The following is a 12,339-nucleotide window of genomic DNA, read 5'->3' as shown; positions in this document are numbered from 1 at the left end:
GCTGTGTAATATGGCTACTTTACACGCAGTATAACATTGACCATTTTGCCTGTATTTAAAAATCAAAATTTATCTCATTAATCATTGTGGAGAAACATATTTTTTTATTTTAAGTGATTTAGATATATTTCTATGGTAATACGGAAAAACCATTTTTTTATATTTTATTTGAAATTAACAAAGGTTTATGAAATACTGACAAGCCAAATTTTTTTTGTTACTACTTATTAGTTAGCATAAAAAAATATTTTTAACTTATAATTTTGAATTCCCTCGAAAACGATATATTGCATTGGCCACGCCCCTAATACGTCACGATTTGTGTAAATTTTGAACTTTGTTTTTGAACTTTAAAATCCAAATAGAACATTGTCACGAATGTTACAACGTTACAATTGAACGGAGAGAGCAGCCAGCCATATAAAAGTGAAACTAAGATAAAAACACCTCTGTGAAAAGAGTGAATAATCAAATTTACACAACAGTTCGAAAGAATAAACTAGTTTTTTAAATTACAAACAAGAATCTCATTATTTATTTGACCAATTACAATTATTTTTTAAGTACCGTAAGATTTTTCAAGTGCTGTGGGTGTTTTCTTAAAAATTGAGAAATGCTGGTTTTTTTTCAGAAGGTGGTTATTACAGTTTTTTGTATGAAAGCGGCCTGGCTGGTTTTAGTAGAACATAGAATTGACCTTACTGCACCCGACAACATCAATTTATAATTTTTTCAAAATTGTGAACTGGCTGCTTTCTGCATAACTACATTTAATTGGAAAGGCCAATCATGTTGCGGACATATTTTTTAATAATTTCTTTTTCAAAGTTATTTATGCAAACACTTCTCCACACTATCCAATTTGGTTTCGAAAATACAATTAATTATTCTAAATGTATTTCATATATTTTTATCGGTATACTAGTTTGTAATATTTTCCTATTGCTTTTAATCATTATCAAACATATGAATGTAATTTCTGGTTTTACTGTACATAATATATTACGAATTTGAAATATAACTTCCGCGGTGTAATTGATTTCGGATAACCTGATCCAATCACCTGCTGTATGAATGCGAGTTCAAGTGGCTATCTGAAATCTATTTCCGGTACAAATAAACCCCTAGAGCCATGTAATATGATGATCAATAATGAATTAATGAGATTCCTTTAACTGGCAACTTCCCTTTTAGATATAAACTTTATTTCTCTACTCACGGTAGTATCAGTTTGTGATTTATTTATAAACATACCTGTGTATCTCAAGTTATATATTCTCGAAGTTTCTATATTTGTGAACTATAGTTAAGTATCATTATCAGAAATATTTAATGCCATAATTAATTGTGAATTAAAAAGAAAATAGAAAAAAAAGGTTTTCACCAATTTTATTTATTTATTTAGAATATTTTGAGAACGCCCATTTTTTTGTAGACACAAATTGAAAGGTTGAGAAAAAATATGCTGACAAAACCAGCTGGTCCAAGAAGAAGAATAAAAATTTGTATTTTCAGGCGTTGCTTAGTTTGTTAGTGGAATAATTCGGTCAGAATCTCACCCGCATCAAAAAAAGTTTTAGCTATTTTACTTAACAAGGATCAACATTGAGAGAAATCCTTAAGCCCACCATCCACTAACAGCTGTTAAAGAGTCCTGGGAGACTCTCTGTCAGCTGCGTACAGAGGTAAGCTTCTGTAAATATTCCAAAAGAGTACAAATTCTATGCAGATTAAGGAGGGGGGAAAGAGAATGCATAGGCAGAAGCCAATACGTCGTCCCCACCCCTCAGGATCCCCTTAATGCACTTGTTCTTTTTATTTAAAAATACATATTTCTACTAACTATTTACACAAATAAACGTATGCAAATATAATAACTCAAAAAAATAGTAACACAACAAACAACAACAAACATAATTTAAAACACGGATGAAAAAACGGCCAACAAGGACCAACAGATGGAAAAGTTGAAAAAGTATAAATATTTAAACATATTGAGGGCATTGAAAACAAAGATAACAAACTCTCGTTTTGGTGTTTTCGAGAAAAATAGCAAAAACTGCTACGCTAATGCCAAAGAAAGTATTTATGTTAGAAATGTTAATTTCACTGAACTTAAACTTTAAGATACTAATATATAAGCTGTAATAGAAACACGAAATCAAAAAACTTTCTTAATATGTGTATGGCACGGCCATTTAAAAAAATTAAATCTCAAGGCTGTCATTGGTCGAATAAAATGGCTGATGGATATTGCTATGTTTGCATAAAACTATTTTCAAACCATCAGAAGTATGATTTTAAGCTTCATTTGCAATTCAATTCATGATTTTTATAAATATAAAGTTGATAAACTACAGAATGACATCATAACCAAAGGAAATATTTTTTCGGAAGTTGCTGTCTTTACTTCCAATGCCCTCATATGCGGAATAGTGAATGTTACACATAGTGTAAAGTAGTCACCTATACCAGCTTTTCTGTTAAACGTTTCTTCCTCTGTAATTTTTTAATTTATTTATTTACATTCATATGTTTATTGTACATTATTTGAGAAATAAGTCCCAACTCCATAGGACTAAAAGTCCTGTGTTGAGATGGGATTAGCAATTAGTTGACACAGACACACGAGTATATTACCACAAAAATAGGATCAGACAAATAAAAAATATTTTTTTTTTAATGCATACATATATGGAACATCAAAATGGTAAACAGTAAACTCAAACATTCGGAAAAACATCGAGGAGTTTCCTAATCGAATCCTCCCACTAAGGAAAATCGAAAAAAAAGAGGAAATCAAAATGACAAAAAGACTTTAAAGACACCAAAATAAAATATTAAAGTTAATATATGACCTACCTTATCTAACAGCAACTAAATAACTTTTTAAACAAGCTAAGCAATTAAATGTAACTGAATTTTTAAACTAAAATCCTTAAAATTTATTTATAAATTAACCACTGATGTGAATTGTAGACGAAGAACTAAAACTTGTAAAAAATTGTAGTTAACATGGACACAATACGAGAATATCAGAAAAATATCATTTACAGCCTTCTAAAACGAGACAAGGACAGTCGAGACTAATAAACCATGGACTGAAACTATACAATAAACTACCAGACAAAACTGGTACCTGAATTGTTAGACTGAGCATCTTACCTTCGTGTAAAAAAAATATCAAGATACTCTGCGATTGGTGTACCAATGCAGTGCCCTATGCACCATTATGTGCGGAAGGGAGTGATGATGATGATGATAATTTAGAAAGTGCGTGTGTCATCGATCATGGATGATAAAGACCACAGACCAATATAAGGATACGCAACACGTCACTTGCCCTTCTTTGCTGTGCAATCTGTGCATTCAAGACTTCATTTATCTCTTATTTATTTATTTAATGAAGTTAAATTTTTTGCGATTTTTTAATGGACATTTTCTAAGCTAGTTTTTTCGTTTATTTTCTAAAACAGGCCTATTGTTTTTAAAGAAAATGAATTATTGTACAGTATCCGTGTTTTTTTTTTACACTCTGAACTTATAGAATATTCTAACTTTTGCCCTAAGAAACACGATGTTACATCACAGCGTGTAAAAGGAAAAGAAGAATTAATCAAATTAAATTAAATAATAATCCTTATTTTTGTTTTTCATTACCTATGTAATACTTTTATTTTTTTATTTATTTAAAAAACTTGCATCATCAATAATCAAACACATCTAATGGTGCATGCGGCATTGGACTTTTTAAGTTAATGCTGTATATCTCGATCGCCTTTTACATGAAGGTAAGTGGATCGTCTTACGCTACAGACACCAGCTTAGGGACAATTACGTGTTGCAGTCTAAAACTACCTTAAAAAACAAATGTATCATGTCAATCCTCCCAGTAATCAAACCCAGGACTCCGACCATCGTAAGCGAAAACACTCGTCCTAGATTCTGGTTTCTATCTCACACAAAAAACTGTGTTCTTTAAAATAGTAGTATAAATTATTCTACACAATTTAAAACCTAAGCGTATAAAAGAAAAATAAGAAGAAATTGATCAAATTTAGAGGTAAAATAGTAACTTAAAGTTTGTCGGCCTCGTGGTGTAGTGGTCAGTGCATTTTTCTACGATGCAAGAGGTTTTGGATTCGATTCCCGACATGGTTGACATGAAATATTGATTTAAAAGGTGTTTTTACACTTAAATATTTCATGGTCCTTGGACTGGCATCTGAAACGTAAGACTGATTATCTTCCTTCATGTAGTAAAAATGATCAATATACGCTACGATTTGTATACCAATGCATTGAGGGGAGATCCTTAAGCCCACCATCCACCCGCAGCTGTCCTGGGGGACTCTCTGTCAGCTGCGCATAGAGGAAAGTTATTATAATTATTCCTTAGGAATACAAACTCTATGCAGATTAAAGAGGAGGGGGGAGAGGATGTATGGACAGTGGCCAACACGTCGTCCCCACCCCTCAAGATTCCCTCAATGCCTCTGATTTTTTTTAATTCAAAAATATATATTTACAGAAACAATTTACATAAATAAACGTATCCAAATATATAAAAACAATTTCTTAAAACTAAAGTAACACAACAAACAAAACTTACACAAAAAACATAACTTACACAACCAACATAAGTGAAAACACGGATATTTTAAATGAGATATATGAGGTATACCAATGCAGTATTCTATGCATTATTAGGTGCGGAAAGTCGATGATAATGATGATTAAGTTAGTTGATATTGAATAACCTTTATATATGTCACCGCCAATTAGTTCAATCAGCCACACAACAGAGTGGCTAGGCTGTTTACCAAATGCCGGTATTCACCTGAATTGTAAGTTCGTTCATTAAATGTATTCAAATAATTCAACGTTCAGCGTGGACCAAACCGAAAGCCGCCGGGTTACATTAGGATAGCTTAGTGAGGTTTTTATTATAAGTTTAGTTTTGGATTCAACACATATTTAAATTTAGGATTTAGTTGAGTAAAAAACTATTTTTTATTATTATTACACTTTACTTAACCTATCCTAACCTGTCCTTACCTTACATAACAAAATTAATTAAAAAATAAAATGATCACCATTGTTGTATTAAAATTAAAGAGTTCGTTTAATCATTAATGTTTCGTTTAACGTTCGGCATTTAATGAACAGCTTAGTCACTCAGTTCAGTGGCTGATTTAACTATTTGGTAGCGACACGCAGATACAATACAATTCTGTTCAAACTTACATAGGTACCTAGTACCTACATATTTAATTTTATTTTATGTACATGCAAGTTTTAAGCAGAGTAATGATTCAAACGTAATGAAAATAATAATAAAAATACATTTAGCATTAAAATCTATTTCTTTTAGTTATGATTCCCAAATCTTTTAAGTACTTTCACATTAAGAAATATAAGAGGTAAAGTTTACTCGAACTTCAAAAAGCTTTTTAAGAAACTCGTTTTAATTTTTAACTGGAAATGTAGTATCAAGGAAGTTTTAAAACAAAAAACGTTCTGAACAAATTGAAAGAACTAATAATGTTTTTTTAGTGTTTTTATTTTCTTTTATAAGTGACGACAGTACTTAAAGACGCCATATTTTGTTCGGCGTAAAAATTCTTCCACACAATTATTTTTTTAGTAAATACCTTTCAGTTTGTATAATAAAAACTTTGTAGGAAGTTTGATCTTTAGAGAGAAAAATAATAATTGTATTTGCATACTTAATCTACGTTTTGTGTTTACAAATAGTTTTTTTTAATATCCAACACTCAGTTTTTACAAGCTCAAAATCCCTTTCCGAAAAGTTCCTCGATACTTTTTTACTGGCATCAAAAGCAAAAAGGCAGTTATTTGTAAAATTCATGTTTTGAAATTTTCTTATTTTTAATTTTTTATCAACTTTTTGCAAATTAAAAAAAAAACTTTCAATAATCATAAGTAAAAGCAAAGTACGTCAATTGTTTCCAAAGCATAAAACCGTTGTATGTCATATATATACTGAGTTTTCGCTTATGGGTCTCTAGATATTGTGCTGTTGCTGATAAAACTAAAATTATTTTATCGTTTTTCTTACTAAAATAATGATTTTACTGCTCATTGCCTAATACCAAATTGTTCGAAATATTTTGTAGAATACCTCATATTTAACTCATTTGATTGAGATTTTTAATAAAAAAATACCTTTTTGCTTATTTATTATGAATTAATTTATTTGCCAAGTACAACAAGTGCTTTTTACAGTATAAAATAAAACAATAAAATGAGTTTAAAGGTAAACAAAAAAGAAAAAACAATATTAAAACATGGGTATAAAAAAATTTATGTCAAATGTACAAATATAAAGTAAGTCAACATCAGATCATTAGCATAAGTAGCTTTTGCAAATGATAATTTAATCGTTAAAAAGAACATCTTAAAATGTTTATGAAAAGATGATTTAAATTTACAGAGACTTGAGTTAAAAATGTCGATTCATATCGTTTTTCATAAGGTACATTCATATCCTAGTCTGTGTATTCGTGGTATAGGTGATTGACAAAGATAGTTGGTTTGAGAAGGGCGACAATAATATAGAGTATTTTTTTTAGTTATACGTGGTGGTATTTTAATATTTATTAAATCTAAGAGTTGGCAACAATCAAATTAAGAATTTATGATCTTTACATATATAATTCCTCTGTACGTGTGATATCACCGTACTCCTTCTAAACGGCTTAACCGATTTACGTGCCGTTTTCAGAGAAAAATAGATTTTTGCACTGTGCGTGTTTGTAAATATTAAAATTGTCAATCGAATATGTAAAAAATAAGTTAGGAGCACAAATGTTTAATTCATCGAACCACCATGGCTGCATTTGAGGAGAATGCATTTGCAAAAAAATGGAAAGATGTTTTTTTTTGTGTATAAAAAGTTTGTTGTTGAATGTTTACAAACAGCACTTGTTTTTTGTGGATTTCAATCAGATTCTTTCCTTAAATTCCTTTTAATTTCTACTAATTTGTTTATTTGTATTGGATTGTTGGTAATACAAAAATAATATAAAATTCAATACATTTTAAAAATCGTATTCCTACTTAAGTTCACCCCTTTGTTGGTGAGACGACATGAGTTTGACGTTTGCTAAAGGAATGCTATAATTGAAAAAACCTTTATTTTATGTTTTGGAATTCAATCATAAGCAAGTACCTAGGAACCAACTTAAATGAAATATAATAATATTATCAATTTTAAATTTTGGATTTTAAATACAAACAAGTAGTAAGGTACCTACTTATAAATGAAAAGCCTTTTTGCAAGCTAATAGCAACGGAAGCCAACGTTCGGGCAGGACAACGTCTGACGGGTCCACTAGTTTTATTTATGGAAAAGAAATAAAGTAAGAAACGTGTAGCGCACAACTTTAAGCTCTTGTTGACTTTAAGCTCTCATAAAGAAATCGTAATAATTTTCGCATTTTACATAAGATAACTAAACCACATCCATAAATATGGAAATATCACATACTGCGAATATCGATAAAAATATATGAAATGGATTAAGAAAAATTAATTGTATTTTTCAATCAATATGGATATTGAGGAGAAATGTCTTGCAGACATAACTTAAAAAAATACAGTATAACCGGAAAGTATTTTCCTATTTTATTTTTTTATTTTTATTTTCTTTTATTCAGGAAACATACAGTACAGTTACAAAGTTTAATATTTTACACAATTGGACTTAATTCTAATGGACCAGTGAAGTTTCCATATTAAAAAGCAATTAAATCTAATGTTAATTATGAAGGTATAAAAAAGAGAAGGAAAAAGAAAACATAAATGAAAGTTGTTTAAAAATTTAAATTTAAGTGAAAAAAAAATATATTTTAAGGTTTGTAGTTTGTAGTGAGTATTTACAAATGGAAATAATATTAAAAATGAAGAAAACTTGTAAGAGTAATTAAGAATTAAGAATGGAAATAAAGAATGAAAAACATACTCAGATGTAAAAATAAAATAAAATAGTAATAACATTTTTTTTTAAAAAAGGAAAAACATAAATTTGACTATGTTTGAAAATAATTAAAAATAATAGGTTAACATTACATAATAGGTATACCGATAAAATATTGAATATGAATTAGATTTAGAAAAGTTAAATATATTTTCGAAATCAATAAAGATATTGTGTAGAACTGTTTTTCATAAATAACTTAAAAAAATAAATTATTAAAAAATATGTCCATACAAAAACGTGACACGTTTGGTCTTGACAATTGTGACGTAGTAACATTCGTGACGATGCTCGATTCAAGTTTAAGCGGTCACAAAGTTAAAAATGTGTGCGAATCGTGAAGTATTAGAGGCAAGGCCAATGCAATGTACTGTTTTTGAGGGAATTTAAAATTATATATGCATTTTTTTTTTGTTACGTATAAGTTATCGGCCTCGTGACGTAATGGTCACCGCGTTTGCCTACCATGCAAGAGGCCTCGGGTTTGATTCCTGACATGGTTGATATGAAATATTTATTTAAAAAACAACACGGATAAAAACAACATTAAATTTTAATTAGTATGAATGTATTATTGTTTTTGTTTTTTCTTTATATATCCTACGTTAAAAAAATTCTGTTTCATGTTATCTTAAAATTATATAAATTCCTTTAAATAAACAACTAAAACAGTGTAAGTCACTCACCAAGCATAAAAATTAGTCTCTTTTTTTGGAGAGTTACAGTGATAACATTTACTAGATGTGTAAAAGTAGATATGTTTAGAATTTTACAAAAACATCTACTTTTTATGAAATTTATTAATAATTAAATTAAAAAATTAAAAAAAAGTTTTTGTACTAGAGTATTTCATCGTCCCTAGACTGGTACCCGAAGCGCAACACTGATCATCTTACCTTAAAGTACAAAAAAATATCAATATACGCTGCAATTTGTGTACCAATGCAGTGACCTATGCAACATTAGGTGTAAAAAGGGAATGATGATGAGTAGTTAAAAAACAAACAATATTCAACAGTATTTCAAAGACCCATATTAATTAAAATGGTAAAAAAGGGTGATATTTCCCTATTGCGTCGTACCTTTAATTAAAAAAAATAAAACTATTTTATGGTCACAATTTAAACTAAACAAGCCCCAAAATAAATAATATTAATAATACAACGATGATGCATAGCACTTTTTTTTTTTTAAATATCATTAATAGATCAAAACACTTTGTAGTTTCTAGTTGGGTTTATATGTTAGGATTCCTGCGTACTATCGTGGTTTTCGGTAATATATATTATACGGGTATTTCGAGTGGCTCGATGATTTGGGGGTTGTGAGAGCTGAATTAAGTACTCTCTTATGGCGGAGAAGGTTTAGCAGACATTTCTTAGTTCTAATGTTTTCTCTACATGCGGATATTAGCATTGGCTTTTTCCGACTGTATTAACCAAATATCTTTATTTTATTTTTATTTATACCAATTGACAAATTACAAGATAAACCCGTATATATTGGTAAATAAACATGTTTTCAAAAACTTTATTGAATTAAGATATAAAAAGTATGATCAAAACATGAATTACATATTATAAACCGTAAAAAAATATAAATAAAGACATATTTTTATATCCGAGTGACAAAAGACAAGACATTATTGCCCTGTAGATAAGTTTCGTCTTTCGAAAAGTGAATTTTTTTTTTTTCTTTTGAATATCTCTCTTTGCTGTAGGAATACATCAACCGAGCTGTTTTTGGGCACTTCATCGTAAAGCCTAAACATTCTTGGCGTTAGTGAAAAGAAGCCAGTGCTGGATCTTAATTTCCAACAGCAAATAAAGTGTTAGTACAAGCTGCCTGATTTGAAACATTGATGTTGATTTGAGATAAAATATCTAGAGTATTGACCTTATCAGATAAAATTTTATCTAAAACTATTTATGAAGATAAAGTTCTCCTAAATTTTAAGCTAAAAATTGTAAAATATTCAAGTCTAACAAAGTAATTATGTAAATGATTTATTTAATTATATCGTTAGGTAATTGATCTAAGAATATTTGAGTGGCACAGATTTGATTCGTTTTTTATGGGTATCGTAGATTGGAGACTAAATTATAGAATTGATTTCTAATATGCTTAGTTTTAACCTTTTAAAAAACTTTTACAACAATTTAAGGGCCAGAGGAGATGTGCATCTAACTACACGTTTATTTATATTGTTGAGTAGTATTGGAATAAAAAAACAATAATTATGCATTTTGATATTTTTATGATGAGTATTAAAGATCAAAAATAATGAAAAAGTCAAAGTGTACTTGATAAAAAGTCCTTAAAATAAAATCAATAATTTTAAATAAAAAGTAGACACTAATTACGCAAAGTAACGTGTTCATAAGTTGATATATAATAATGCTATGGATTTTTTTTGTTAAGTATAAAATTGCATTTATCGATATTATTCCCTGACGATTACCTTTCTTTCGGATCCTTCCCTTAACTCATCTTTATGGCACCTACCTTACGTCAAGATAGAAGAACCAAAAAAAATAATATTTGCATTTGGAACAAAACAAACTTTTTTTAAATTACATCACAATGCATAAAAGTTCTTGGATTTTTCGGGCGTCGCTGTAAAAGTTATGACAAATCTTTATCATAGTTCGTAATGAACTTTTATCATGCAGTGCCCAAAATTGAAGGACATTTTTACAGTATCAAAAGTAAGTCCATTTCCGTGTTCTTTTTCTTTCTTCAAATATTTCCTCAAATAATATTTTTTTCTTTTTTCAAATCAATCTTTCTTTAATTTTTTATATAATAATTATTATAATATAATTATAATAATATAAATAATTTTTTATTTTTTCAAATAAATTTTTCTTCAAATAAATATTTAGTAAAAGGTTTACAAAGCTAAATTATTTTAATTTTTTCGCTACAGTCCGCTTTTTGTTGACACCAGCTGTCTTCTTAATTTGTTTCCAACGTTAAACAATTTTTCTTTGTACATTGATGGTTTTCACGTCACTGAGGAAGTTTTCGATGCAGGGTTTTTATACTTTTTTAATGTGATTCATGTTGTATTTATATCATATAAACGAATTAAGATTACACATTTAGTTAAATGTAATGTTGTAACCTAATCTTTACTCAAGGTAATGTTGGCTTTACAAGACAAGTGTTCGCGCAACCTGTGAGTAGTATACATAAACAAAGTAACAAAAAGCGACGAAAACCACGAAACCAAAGCCTTCTTAAAGCCTACACATTTTATTACGACTACGATTGGGATTGGTAAACTGTAAAGGGAGGAAGAGACTTTAGTCTTGATGATTTCCTGAGGGATGCATTGTATAGAATTGAGCCGACCAAAGCTATTTGCCATACTTCAAGTCGGCCAGATTCCTTGACTAGAGAAACCAATACGGCGATAACATGAACATTGCCACGGAAATTTGTGACGTGAGTTTATTCAGAAAACTTTCAGAGACATCGTTACGTAACTCCGAAAAGGTTTTATTTACATATTCTTGTGTCAAAAGCTGTTAGAATTTTGTTCCCTTAAACAAATCTTAAACAATCATGCAATACAGTGCAACAAGAGTAAAAGAGCAAACTAAAACTTTATACTATATTGATTGTAACAAATACCAAAACAATATAATTAAGGTCCTTTTCAAAAAATGGTGTACAAAACAAAAAAAACAAGAAAAGATTTTTTTTGTTTTGTACACCATTTAGTGAAAATTACTTTAATTATATGGTAATGGTATTTGTTACAATTTATAAAGTGTAAAGTTTCCGCAAACCAAGTTTGTAAAATATTCATTGAAAATAAACGTTAAAATTCAATTTTTCAATTAAAAATTATTACAGCGACATCTACGAATAGTAATTCATTTAGAATCAACATAGTGCCAAATTAAAAGTTTTCCTTGATTTGATTTATTTATGGTAAAAAATAGGAGGTATTAGTTTTTGATTGACCCTCGAAAATGTATTTTTTAATGTAAAGGGGTTTTTTTTTTAATAAACTACATAAATATATGTAAAAATACAGTGAATTTTTTTTTGAAGTGACTATCTTGAAAAAAATGATTATCTCACTCAAGTGAACATTTTATATTTAAACGACTTATTTAAAAGTAGAAAATATAAAGCAGTTAAAAACTTATTTGTTTTATTTATTTTATGATAATGAATAACCACAAAGTAAGTGCTTGAAAATTAAAAATTTTAATTTGAAAATTCCATTCGCTTTTCATTTTTATAACTTTTTCAAATATAAAAATATTTTGTTTGTCTCCTTTTAGTTTTAATTTATATTGCCAAAAAAAATCTATTAACCA

This window comes from Micrasema longulum, unplaced genomic scaffold (assembly GCF_059751315.1).
Source record: "Micrasema longulum isolate JH-2025_06_02 unplaced genomic scaffold, ASM5975131v1 h1tg000362l, whole genome shotgun sequence".
NCBI classification, from domain to species: Eukaryota; Metazoa; Arthropoda; class Insecta; order Trichoptera; family Brachycentridae; genus Micrasema; species Micrasema longulum.
The sequence above is the reverse complement of the archived record's forward strand: the minus strand, read 5'-3'. Positions refer to the sequence as shown.